Here is a 14,438-nt window from a genome sequence, read left to right as displayed (position 1 = left end):
AATTTTGTGTTGGGCAAATCTGTATTTGGCCTCACCAAATAAGAGAAAGCTAAATCAGGTTCACAAATGCAGTACATTAGATTAGGTGATATGCATGTGAAGCTCTGCCTCACCTTGAAGGTTGCTAGATAGCCCTGAATGGAGATGATGGGAGGATGTCGGAACAAGTTTTACATTTTTTGCAGTTACAGCTGCAAGTGCTCAACTGGATGGGAGGAAAAGCAGACTGTGGCCTTATCCTTGCAAAAAGTGACTCTCTGTCTTTACATCTTTCTCCATCTCTCACTTCTTTTGTCTCCATCATCACTTGGTCCCTCCCAGCTGCAGTATGTAATTTTACCTCCTTTTTACATGGCCTTGATAAAAGGGTCCACAGCACTGGTTCTCAACCTTTTTCTTTCCACTCATACCACTTTAATCTCTATGCCATCGGTGCTCTATGATTAGAAAAGGATTGCTTAAGGTGGGATGGGAAGGTTGAGAGTCACTGCTCTGGACCCAATTGTTACTGAAATATTTTGCTTGAGAAAAATTCCCATTGACCCATTTCCTTTGGAGTTATGAAACTGTGCACAGAGCGAGTCAGTAAGGTACGATTAAAACAGTGGTTTTCAAACTTTTTCTTTCCACCCACATACCAACTAATCACAGAGCACCTATGGCATAGGGAATACTTAAAAATGGTATGTGAGTGGAAAGAAAAAGGTTGAGAACCACTAGTCTGGAGCCAAAAAACCTATCACCTTCATATGGACTTTTAAAGCTGCTATCCTGTAGTTGCTATGGAGTGTGTTTTTCAAGAGATGACAGTGAAGCAGGAGCTGAGAGTTTTGCAGCCAGCTACCTGAGGGAAATTTGCAGCTTGCAAAACAGCCCTTCTGGATCGAGACAAGGATAAGGGCAGAATCTTTGGGACTGCCAGAGCCTTACTCCTTCCTCTGAGGTGTTCTGTCATCTGGCAAGGGTAAGCTTGGATATTCAGTTTCTTCATAGCACAATTTATTGATGAACATTGCTTTCTAAAGTTACATGCAATATCAAATCTTCGTAAGTAATTCCTTGCATATTTAGGAAGATTTGATATATGAAAATAATCTAATTATGCTATTTGCCAACTACGAACCATGATATTTCAGCCCAATAGATTTCCCAACACATTTCAGAGATGTCCTGCAATAGTTTGCAGGAATGTATTGGTCAAAATTTGGCCCTAATACAGTCACAAAGATACTTGTATATTTAAAACATTCTTTTTGACAGCTGCTACATGATCATCCAGTATCTCTTCAAAAATTCCTTTAAATCATCTTCAACAACCACATTTGATAGATGATGGAAAAGGGCATAAATCTTTAACAGATAATCTGAAGTAGGTTTATAATAAATCTGGAAACTTTTAAGAGAATGTCAATCCAATTTTCTCATTTTTATTTAAATCGCCATGCTTTTTGGCAACTCCTACTATTTACCATCTTCCTGCAAACTTATCCTTTGGTTAGGCTACAGAACTTAAAACGAGAATCCCTCAAGAGCTTTATAACCTACAAAGAAAGTTAGCTTTGATACATATGCTTTGCAAATTAAGTCATCACTAAATATAAACAAGAAAGACCAAAGTTCTCAAGACAAAATATCTGTGATAAGGTTAGTACAAATAAGAATGCTCATTTAACAGTAGGAAACACTGGAATAAGGTGACACATTAAAGATCACTAGTTTCCAATTTCATAACATTGCTCACCTCTAGCCCTGACCCTCTTCGCTCATCAGCTGTGGCTAATCTCATCTTCTATGGTCTGGTGACTTCTGAACCTGACCATTGGAATGGTCTTAAAATTTGCCTCCCATCCTTCACTGACTTGAGCTCAGCCAAAACTCTTTTGCCATATCGTAATTCTCACCAAACGCCATTCACTCAACACTATTGTAAACTGACCAACTTACACTGGTTCTAGATCTGACAAGAGAATGAAAAAAGCTCCGATTTTTGTAGTCAAATTCCTCAACTGACTTCTTCCCTTTTTCTCTGGGTGAAAAGTTGTCTAATCTTTGCCCTATTCAAATTATACCCTTGTCTAACAATGATTTTTATGAGTATTGTCAAACCTGCACCCCACGTGGCTCTCTACTCTTTTCTTATAATCCAATTGGGTCCAAGTTTTGATCACCCATTCCTTTTGTATTAGGGCCAAATTTTGACCAATACATTCCTTCAAACTATTGCAGGACATCTCTGAAATGTACAGAAGAGTATGAAGCAAATGTCAGTGTACATTTCCATTCAACATCTCATCTGGAATGGTTTCACCTTACAGCTTTTTGACCTTCCAGCTATAGAATGAAAAACTAACATTCCAGAGACATTGCCAGGAATTGACGCTGCCCAGAAGCTTCTTCATCCAGTTTTAATTTTATATAAAGATTTGGCCGCATATCGATTTCAAACAAAGTAAAATTTCACACCATAAGCAAATTGATCCCACATACATTCAATTTTGTGATCTTGAGCACCAGATTGTCCAATTTGTTTTCCCCCAAATGTCAGTTTTTTTTTAAAAATGCTTCAGCATTTTCCTTTCCAAAGCTAGCCCCTTAAATCAAACCATTGAGGATCCACACAACCTTCACCTCGAGCATGCATTTTTCTTTTGCATCACTTTTCAGATCCTGGCTCACCTTATCCACAAAACTTCCCTCTCAGACTCTATTCTTATAAATTTGGTGACCCCTCCTGATCCCTATAATAGCAACTTGTATTTGAATAGTTCCCTTTCCCCAGCTATGCCTACCTTCTTTAGAATGCCATTGCCATCCATCTCCTTCAAACAACAGTCATTTATCCCTTCAATCAAACAAACCCACAATTTCCAAGCTTGTGTTAGAATGCACCATAGTCTTCCAACTATGTGCACATCTTTCCTACAGTTCATTGTCTGAATCCCCTGATCAGGCTTCTCTCTGTGCCATTGCACCAAAGAATCTTGCATCAAACTCAGTAACGACTGTGACAAACCCTGGCCCTTCCAAACCAACCCATCTGCAGCCTTCAAAACAGTTGTCTATATCCACCACTAACTCTTCTTCCCTTTCATAGAAATGGGTGACACCACTTTCACCTGGCACCATTGAGAGAAAATAGTCAGAAATACTCTTCCTACACTCACACCATGACTTCTCACCTCCACCCACCTCTCCCACCAAGTTTCAAACATTGGTCTGTTCCCAATTCTCATCTACATTCTGCTCATCACTTGAAAATAAGAGTTTAAAAATGTATGGTACCAACTCACAACTCTACCATAGCACCATCTCTCGCAACCCCTTCAGACTCCAAATGGTCACATGCTGACTTGACAACCCGTCTGGATGAGTAGAAATTTTCTTCAATATTTAGAACATCAAAGTCACTGTTTTTGGTCCACATCACCAACTCTTCTTACTGCCACATGAATCCATCTTTTCTCTGGTATCTGTTTGAAACCAATCCTTGCTGATATTTAGTTAACATGCTCACTAAAGAACTAAGGTAATCTATTTCCACTTACGAGCAGCAGTCGATTTTAGCTCTGCCTTAGATTAGCTGCAGTCTTTGTTGGTCAAATACATTTTCAACTGACTTCTCTCACTTACATTAAACTGGAGGTCACATACTCTTCCTTAACCTACACCAAATCATATTCAATCCTCAAAGCTTTGAGACTCAAGTGATTTGGCTATGGGAAGCCTCAATCTGTACTATCTGGTTTGAGGAACTATCTACAGGCAGGTACTCTCCAAGTCTTGGTTCTCTCTCAGGACCCATTAACTAATCATTGCCCCTCCTATCACCATATTCAAGACTTGACACAACCCTCCCCCTCCCCTACCAGCTAACCTATATCCTCCCAAATCTTCATCATCATCTCCCCAAATCACAAAATTCTCAACCCCAACACTCCAAATACCAATAGTAATACTTTGACATCACCACTCTCCACACACCCACCACCCATATTCCCTGGCCCCTTCTATCCCAGCCCCCCATCACTGACCATGGTAGTCATGCGACATTATCTATCATGGAGTAAGTGCAAAAAAGAGGCCCTTAAACATGTTAATCGTTCAAGGTCTAATCAACTGTAGATAATACATCTATTAGAATTTACAGTGATCTAGTTCACACAGAAAATATCACTTGGTCTATTATATGGATAGCATGCCTTTTCCGGAACAAAGAATTACAGTTGCTCCACTACTTATGTCCAACTTGCAATTTTTTAAAGTTACGATGGTTTGAATCCATACTTTCAATTTTGAATTCCGAATGATTCCCGCACTTGCGATATGCAGTACACTACTCTCTCACCATGCTGGGTGACAGCAGCGCCACGCAAGAGCATCGTGCAGCATTCATACTCTATTGCGATACTGTCTCAACCACACTCGCATTTAATGGTTTTTTTTCAGTGTGGAATAAAGGTATTCAAAAGTTCATTATAAAAAAAATGGTAGGTGACGTATGCTTTTGCAACTTACGGTTTTTTTGACTTACGATGAGTTTGCAAGAATGGAACCCCATCATAAGTTGAGGAGCACCTGCTCTATGATACAATCACCTTGTTACTTTTCACATGGGTTAATGCTCTACATTTCTGTAAACTGCAGTTTATATTCTATGTTAAAAATAATTGGAAACAATTGAATAGTCCTTGTAAATTCAGATTCTTTGATGAAGCAGCATTTTAGATGAAAGCCTTTTAATTCTGTCTAATCATCTGTTTATTGGGAGCTTGAATTAAACTGATGCAAATTATTAGAATGAAAAGTTGCGTACAAATACACAAATAATCAATAATGCCCATTACTCAAAACATAATTATTGATTTTTTTAAAGTTTAAACACTCGCTGATTTTGAAGTACGGTGAGGCAATACATGGAAGCAGTAGCAATACATGGAAGCAGTATAAATCTCCACAAAAAAATAAAATAGTTCAAACGAGATCATTTGAGAGATGGTGTTTTTAATTTCCCCAACTGGTTCCTTTAAGAGATAGTTAGAAATTAAAAGATTTTTCTACATATTGTGGTTGTTTTCTGTCAGTTAGAATATTCCTTTAGCAAAAAAACACTTAAAGATTAAACTAAATTATAATTTTGTTTACCAACAGCCCTGTTATTAAAACATTGAAGTTTAATTTTTGCCTTTATTCAGTCAATATTTCCAACAAAACCAGAATAATTCAACAGCTCAGTTAATTGGGATAAAAGTGAAGTTATGCCACTTATGATCATGTTAAAAGAGACTCTCAATTTAAGTGGCTGGTTAATGGGATAAAATATTTAAAAGATAGATAATAATTTATAGAATTTATACAAATTGAATTATCTTCCCGCTTTCGGAAAATTGAGAATGATTTAAATAAATGGATAACTTCCAATTACTTTGATTGGAAGGGTCAATTGTACAAAAATGAATATATTGTCTAAATTACAATATCTTTTCCAAAACCTACCTGTTTTAGTACCATAACGATTCTTTCAGAATTTAACAAATATATTACAAAGTTTCTGTGGAAGGGCAAGTTTCCCAGAGTCACTATCGATAAATTACTGACCTTATTGCATTGTAATGAAATAGAGATTCTGGTTCAAAAGGGAATCACAAAGAAATTTGTTGCAAAAATGTATTTCTTACTTCAGGCGGAAGCCCCGAAACTAGGTCTAGATAAGTCAAGAGAGAGATGGGAATCAGATTTGGGTATAAAAATTGATCCATTTTGCTGGTCTGACCTATGTTGGGACAGCATGAGCAATACAATTAATGTAAGGTATAGGCTGGTCCAATATTATTTTTTTTGCATCATCTGTACTTTACTCAGCAAAAATTAAATAAATTGAAAGCTGAATTATCCAATTTAAGTTTTCAATGCGATCATGATAGAGGAACCTTTTTGCATTCAACCTGGTCATCCCCTAAGGTGAGATCCTTCTGGATAGATTTGTGGAATCTCCTGGGACAAATTGCTGGAATTCAATACCCTCAAGTGCCAAAATTGTTTTAACTGGGGAAATTAGCAGATACAAGCCCTAAAATGAGGCTGTCAAAACATCAATTGAAATTTATTAAACTTGTTTTAGCGGTGGTCAGGGAATACATAGCCATTACTTGGAAATCTGATTCCCAACTGAGTCTGACCTGCTGGAAATCAGAAATGCATAGCTGTGTTCCCCTGGAGAAGGTTACTTATAACCTCAGAAATTGTTACAACATGTTTTAAAGAATATTTTGACCCATATTTAAGATATACAGGGGTTAACCTATGATGAATCCCCCCCCCCCCCCTTCCTGTCTCCAATACCACAATCTCCAGTATTCCTAGCAATGTTTATGTCAAGACATTGATCCCTTACAGGAGAAAGTAAGCTCTGGATGAATCACGTAATGTTTTATCTGTATGTAATTAATGCTTTTGGAAGCAGATGATTTTGTTACATCATATGGGAGAATTACCTCTTTTTTCCTTTTCCTTTGGGGAGGGGTGTTCTTTCTCTTTTTTTGTTTCCTACATTTTTTTTAAAAAGGATTGGCACAGTGTATGAATTTTTATTTATAAACAACAGCGCAGAATTTGATCACTGTGATAATGTGTTGAATCTTCCTTCTTTGTATATCAACAAATAGTACGGTTTTGGTATTTTACTGTATGTATCTGTGTTGATTCTTTGATTTTGTTTTGTAACTTCATGTTGATTAAAAAAAATGAAGAATAGTTCAACAACTTGCTCATGAGAATGCAAATGCTAGTGAATTCTCAGTGTAAACATAACTAATTTTATATTGCAACTATTTAGGATACAAATGCTGTGATCAGTTTTAAGGCAAGTACAACAGGATGCTCAGACTCTATTTTCCAATCACAGTGTAGGCTATTTTCCTTGTTACAAACAGATTAGATGATAACACATTGCCTTCAAAATGTTGTCAGTAAAAACTGCAATTCATGTTATTTTTTAAAATATTGTTTTGACGTACAAAATGCACCATTTCAAAATAAATCTGCTTTGGTCTAACATGGAAAGACTGTTGTAAATATTTTGTGCAAGAGCAGGAGGTGGCAGTGAATATTCAATGATCCACTCAAACATTCCCAATGGCTGTAGGCATGGATAGAAGAGAAGTGATGTTATTTTACTAACCCACTCCAGTTTGGGATGGGGGTGGAGGATAGGCCAGAGAGAACATTCCTGTAAATCTCCACGAGATTAAAGATCACAATTCATTTCATGTTCAGGGCTCCAGTAAAAGGCAAATCTTGTATAGAATCTGGGTTATTGAATGCACTCCTTTAAATATCCAAGAATGTTTTTTTTTATTTTACGTTTTTAAAGCACATTACACAATAGTGCAAATATTTTCCAAACAACTCTGTTAGTTCAAAGGGAATGGGGAACATACAAGCACTCTGGGGCTCCAGTTTGAACCACTATATTCCTGACCCTGGTGTTCTGGATCTCAAGCTGACCCTTAGCCACACTCTGAGTTCCTGGCTCCTTGCTTGTACTCTCGACTCCTGGCTTACACGAAGGATTGAAGAATGAGTAGGATTTTTAAATAAGCATAACATGGATTATTTGAAGTAAAGAATTAGGCCTCAAACTGGATGAAGAGCAAAAAAGATTTATTATGATAGCCTTAGCTGTAGCAAAAAAATGTATAATGTCAACTTGGAAATCAGAAGAGAGCCTGAGAGTACAGCAATGGTACATAGGAATGAATAAATGTATTCCATTGGAAAAATAACATATAATTCAAAAAAATAAAGTCACATTATTTGAACAAATTTGGGAACCGTACATGGAACACCACAGAGAGGGCTTGCCTCGGACCTCCACCCCCTAAAATGATAAAAAGACAAAATGACTTGATCCAGTGTGCAAAAGTAGAACACAAAATGTTCTTGTTTATTTTCATTGTGTGATTACATTGTTTAATGGTTGTATTGTATATGTTGAACGTTAAATGGGTTTGGAGGGAGGTGGGAAGGGGGGAAATGGGAGAAAATGCCACTGTATATTTAAGAGGGAAATGTTTGTATGTATTTTGATTGATATGGTTCATAGTGTGAAAAATTAAAAACAAAATTTAAAAAAGATGGATTATCAGAGTTTTACTGTTATACAAGGCATTTATTGCAATTATTTATTTTTGAAATCTCATTTAAAAAGAAGACCCTTCAATACACAAGACAGAAGCAGGTCTAAATATAGTTTGGCTTTTTCTTTAAGCCTTTCACTTTCATCACATCAATTGTTATTACTGCCAATTGCACTTCTAATTTACTTTGTTTGCATATTTGTTTAATACCTGTACTTTGATTGGAACATTCCAATATGTTTAGTTATGATATGTGACTGCTTTAAGAAGTTGTAATACAAGCGGAATTTCTTCAACAAAATTAATCATATACAGTTACCTGCCAATTAAACACCACTGGATAATGCAATTAATATAACACCAGATGCTGTATGACAAGTGATTGCACATGCTCTTTGATCATGCAAGGGGCTCATTCTGAATCTCAACTAGTCTAGCACATGCTTTCCATCTATTTTTTGTAACTAAGGCAATTTGCTAGATGCTTCTATAAATAAAAGTAAATAATAGCCACAGATACAACCCAATTTCACATTGAACATCCACGAAAACACAATCTTGATGATAAATCAATTACCTTACCATTATGAAGGCTTAGGATATTTGACTAATCAGAATGAGAATTTAGTTTTGCTTTTAGCCTCATAATTCAGTCATATCCCATTAAATGACTACCACTTAAGATTTTTTGAAAACATTTTAGCTTTAATTGCACTGGTGAACTAAAAACATGAATTGGAGATCTGCTGAAAGCTCAAAAAAAATAATTTTACATTAAAAACTGTGGCCTTTCTTTCCTTTGATACAAACTCGTTGGTGGCTTTAAAATGTCAACATTACTAAGTAAATACTGAATTTTTTTTTTAAATCAAAAAGCCAAGCATTAAAATATAAGAATGGAAACTTTTTTCAAAAGTAAAAAAAACACACCAGAACATTAAATTTGAAAATTTCACTAATACTTAATTTCCCAATTCCTTAGTCATGTTTACTATTAATTAGGCATATCAATAGTTTTATGAAAGGAAAACAATGTTTTACAATCCAAGTATTTTAATGGTCCAATTCACATAGCAAATAGTATAGTGCACTAAAATTGTTTTCAGAAGGCATTTCACAAAATGCACACAAGAGGTTGCTACACAAAACATGCCAGCATGAATGGTTTTATCTTACAGGAAATAAAGACTGGTTAATGGGCAGAAAATACCAAGTAGCATTAAATGGCTAATTTTTCATTTAGCAGGATTATAACTAATGGTAAACTGCAGTAATTTACTTTGTGTTAGGGATGTCAATTATTCACATTAACATAGGATCAATGAGACTGCAAAATAATTAACTTTCTACGTTCTTGTGTGTAATCATGTGTGGGACACAGGATAAACATTGAATGGATTTAATAAACTTATCTTCTTAAAATGATACAGGAGATTATTCAGCCCATCAGGTCCATGCTGGCTCCCAAACCTGTGCAATCTCTGTACATATTGCTCCAGAGCAAGGATTGAACCCGGATCCCAGAGTTGTAAGACAGCTGTACTAATTGTAGTGAAAGCATGCTGCCCCTTTACCTTAAAATAATAAGACTTTTGCTCCAGGAGTCCAACCTCCCTCTCTTCCTGATACTACTGATCCTTCACTTCAAGGAACATTTGTGTCTCATGTTGCCTGGAGAAGCAAGAATGCAGCCATAGCAGCTCTGTCAATGAATTATTAATGTTAAAGGTCAAGTCACTACATCAATCCTCAGTCCTGGATGCAGGGGCTTGAACCACTTTCTTATTAAGACTGACTACTGCAACCACACTCCTTCCTTAGTTGACCCCATCCTTACCTTGAAGAGCACAAGTTTCAGGACAAGAACTGGATAGAAAGATGATCAGTGTAGCTTTGGAACAAGAATTTCTGAATAAATGCTGAATGTAAAAAAATTTCTTCTGAGCTAAGAATACTTGAAGACCCTATCCAAGAATTGTATGACAATCAATGGTGAATTTGATAGATTTGAGTGCATGAAAGCAATCAGATGACATAGTATTAGGTCATAAAATATTACAGAAGGTCAGTTATGAATTTATTTAATGAAGCTGGTTTATGGGACCCCCAACATACTTGCTGTCTATCATTCTTAAAACAAATAACATAATAACAGAATAACCTATGTTTCCTTAAATCATAAGAAAATGAACAAATTTTCATTTGTAACTTTAACCTAGGCTCAATATATCTTCTTCAACAGAAGTTTAAATATTATGAAGAAAATATTGCAAAATCCATGCTGATACTGCACTTGAATAATGAGTTGCAAGGCTAAACTGTCCAGGACCAATTAGTACAATACTCAAAAAAAAGTCCCAATGTAAAAATCTGAATGCAGTGAAATAATGCAACACTCAAAAAGCTCAGCAAAAGTTTCTGAAAAATGTGACTCATTTAAAAGAGACAAAAAATATATATAGGACAGCAAAAAAAAAAAAGGTTACAAAACAAAATTTACGGATAGATTCTGGGACTGGTAATTTGCTAGCATGACCCATTAAATTGAAATAGCACTGTCTACATGCAATTCATTTTGATGAGGCCATGACAGAACCCTGCTGTCAGAATTTTCAAGTAATGGAATTGGAGAAAGTGCAGATGAAGCCTCAGATAAATAGGTGAACCAAAATGGTGAATGAATATATAGCAGTCCTGATATCATCACTGATGAAAAATTACATTTGGAGTTGAGAAAGGTGGAAGTTATGTGAGCAAATGAGCTTGCATGCCTGAGAAAAAGAGGATCACTGAATGGAAAAGATCTAGTAAAGGAACAAAATAGAAAGCTATGTTCTACAAAGACAAAACAAGGAAAAGCTTGATAAATTGGCACAAATCAGTAATTAGGCCTCTGAAATCAATAGGGAGAACCCAGCATATAGGAGAAATGGCCAAATATTACGCAGAGAAACTTAAACTGATATATCTTATGAAATAGAAATATTATGGAGAAAATGTAATCAACATCAAAACTTTGATGTTTCAAAATACAGGTATACCCTGCTTTACAAATACTCTAATTACAAAAATTCACTTTTTAAAAAAAAAGAAAGCCGTGTTTGCTTTTATGAAAATATTTGAATGGTTTTCGCTTTTACGAAAATAGCCTTCAATAGTAGTGAATATGTCTTTGCTTTTCACCATTTTGGCTTACCAAAGGTTTCCTAGGAACGCTCCAGTTTCACAAGGCGTGGTATACCTGTAATAGAAATCCAGCACACCTATTTCCATTGGTAAACAAAAGGTTTTAAAAGTAGCATTACTACCAGCAATTATAAAGAGGAGGTTCAGAGATTTCCCTCCAACCACAGGAAGAAAATGCATTACAATAAATGGCTACTCAGCAACCCATCATTATTGTTCAGGTATCAAGTGCAGAGAATAGGACTCATGCAGACAGCACTGCCACACTGGAGAAAGACACCTAATGGTTTCCATCTGCTGTGACTGTTAGATGAATAAAATGACTAATTACGCACAATATTCAAGTCACAAATGGGCACTTCAAGTACCATAGAAACAAATGTACACATAAATAAAATTCAAGGTTTTCTGAATATTAAAACTAAATGCATCAGATGTACAAGATTATTTTACTCAGAATGTTGCATATACATAACATAGATTGGAATAATGCCGTGATTTAATTTAGTTGATCTGTGTTAAGTGTACCGATCATGCCAAAACGATTGTTGAGATTAATGGAGGATTTGAAAGCTAAACTAGGGCTCGGGCACTGCTCTGCCCAAATGTGTCTCAACTCTAAACACTAAAGCACCATATGAACTTGTCATTTTTAACACCAGCAGTCCCAAGATCGTGTTATATGGCGAGCTCTCCACTGGCCACCGTGACAGAGGTGCACCAAAGAAAAGGTACAAGGACTGCCTAAAGAAATCTCTTGGTGCCTGCCACATTGACCACCGCCAGTGGGCTGATATCGCCTCAAACCGTGCATCTTGGCGCCTCACAGTTTGGCGGGCAGCAACCTCCTTTGAAGAAGACCGCAGAGCCCACCTCACTGACAAAAGGCAAAGGAGGAAAAACCCAACACCCAACCCCAACCAACCAATTTTCCCCTGCAGCCGCTGCAACCGTGTCTGCCTATCCCGCATCGGACTTGTCAGCCACAAACGAGCCTGCAGCTGACGTGGACTTTTACCCCCTCCATAAACCTTCGTCCGCGAAGCCAAGCCAAAGAAAGAAAGTCCAACTGAAATGGCCAAATTAGCATTCAATTCTACATACAGTAGCTTTGTGATAAAACTTTTTCTGAATCCAGTTTGGGAGGTGGGTGGGGGTGGTGGGGAAACAAGTTCCAGGATTTCAAAACCAATATTGACATCATGCCACTCAGAGTTGTTTTGTCTCAACATTTTTGATGCTTTCAACTTTTTCAGTACCAATGCCCTTTTAACTTAATTTTCTTGGTCAAAGTACAGAATGCTTAAAGAGAGGCAAGAACGTTCATCAATTCTTCCAGGCAATTTTCAATGCCAGGTTCCATAGCCAAAAGGCACCATGTAAATCCACTATCTGTCTTGTTGCATTTTTTACCAGCTGTGCTGCATTTCACAATACCTTGATACAGGACACTTGAATGGCTTTATGTGGCTTGATGTCCATTCAAATAGATACAATTTACCCACTCACTGGATCAATGCTCATTATTCCACTGCCACAAATTAGTGGTTTTGTCACTGTAAAGCAATGAATTATCTGCCAAACACAGTATTAACAATAAAATATTTAAAGTCCCCTTGAGCTTTCCAGAACTCCCACATGGACTAGGTAGTGAAGTAAATAGAGATGGTTTGCATCCACTGATTGTTTGATTTTAATCTCAATGAGTGCCTAATGTGTACCCTTTGGGTCACAAACAATCTTGATAAAACACACACCAAGATCAAGCCATGAGATTTTTTGTTTTTGCAGCGTTAACCTTGCATTTGCAAATTACTTTTTGGATTTGGCGGTTTTTCTGAAACAATTTTTAAAATAATTGTTGTGATGAATAAACTTTAAATTAGACCATTGTTGCAGAGTTCTGTGTTGTGTATTGGCTTTGCTTAGGTTTATACCTTGTTTGGTCTCCTTCTTTTATTATCATTGTATCTGTAATTATATATTCATAGGTGCTTCCTTCTGGTAGTCTCAAACTATTTCCCAATTTGTCCTTTAAATAAGCTTTCAACTGATGGTATGCGAACATTGTGCCGTATGTTATTCTGTATTTGTCTTTCAATTGTTCAAATGTTAATAAATTATTTCCCAAAAAGCAATTTTTTATTCCCTTGACTCCTTTTCTCTCCCATTCTCTAAAAAAATGTTATCTATTGTAAAAGGGATTAGTGGGTTTTGTGTCAGTAGCATTTTTGGTATTTGGACATTTATCTTTTTTTGTTCCACGTATATCCTATTCAATATTTAAAGAATGTGATGCAGTACTGGTGAATTATTATATTGCACCATCTTTTCATCCCATTTATAAAGTATACGCTCCAGTATCTTTTCTCCTAATTTATCTAGTTCTATCCTAGTCCAATCCAGTTTTTCTCCCGTCTGATAAAAATCTGATAAATATCTTAGCTGTGCTGCTCTGTAATAATTTTTAAAGTTTGGTAACTGTAACACTCCTTGCTTGCATCTCTCTGTTAGTTTATCCAGCACTCTTGATTTTTTTTCCCCTTCCATAAGGACTTCCTTATTATTCTCCTTAGTCCTACAAAGAATTATTCTGTCAAGGGAATCGGTAACATTTGAAATAAGTATTGTACCTGTGGAAATACATTCATTTTAATGCAGTTCACCCTCCCTATCAACGTTAACGGCAACTCTTCCCAATTTTCCAAATCTTCCTGTATTTTGTCATCAAATCCGGGTTTGGGGACGGGATGGCAAGGTTGTCTTGGCACAGAACTGGGATTTGCAAGATTGGATCTGTCAGGGAGGTTATGTAGAAGGGATACTGGAAAAGGTTGTCACACAATCATACAGTATGGAAACAAGTCCCTCAGTCCATGCAAACCAGAGCACACATTGATATGTATCATAATTTGATCCTATTTTGGCCTGTGCGCATTACCAATAGCTTCCCTTCACCTGACACCTCCCTCCCTTGGATTTTACCATTAACCCACACACAGGGGCAATTGACAGTATCCGATCAACTTATCAGCCTGGTCATTTCTGAGATGTGATAGGAAACCAGAAAATCCAGAGGAAACCCATGCAGACCTAGAGAGAGCATGTAAATCTACA

The 14,438-nt window shown here is 36.6% G+C and overlaps 1 protein-coding gene across 6 annotated transcripts in view; it reads right to left on the bottom strand.

Annotated features, from left to right (window-relative positions):
• The window catches only part of ncoa2 (nuclear receptor coactivator 2), a 363,375-nt gene that overhangs the window by 229,322 nt on the left and 119,615 nt on the right, over window positions 1-14,438 (bottom strand). Inside the window, exon 1 of one of the 6 annotated variants that reach the window (XM_069921272.1) lies at window positions 5,596-5,683. The exons of the other annotated variants lie outside the window; for them this stretch is intronic. The gene's annotated coding sequence lies outside the window, so the exon portion shown is untranslated. Of the gene's footprint in view, window positions 1-5,595; window positions 5,684-14,438 lie in introns of those variants that run through there. 6 annotated transcript variants of the gene reach the window in all.

The sequence above is a fragment of the Narcine bancroftii genome, chromosome 2, assembly GCF_036971445.1.
Source record: "Narcine bancroftii isolate sNarBan1 chromosome 2, sNarBan1.hap1, whole genome shotgun sequence".
NCBI lineage: Eukaryota > Metazoa > Chordata > Chondrichthyes > Torpediniformes > Narcinidae > Narcine > Narcine bancroftii.
Note: the sequence above shows the minus strand (reverse complement) of the source record. Positions and strands in the feature narration are given on the sequence as shown.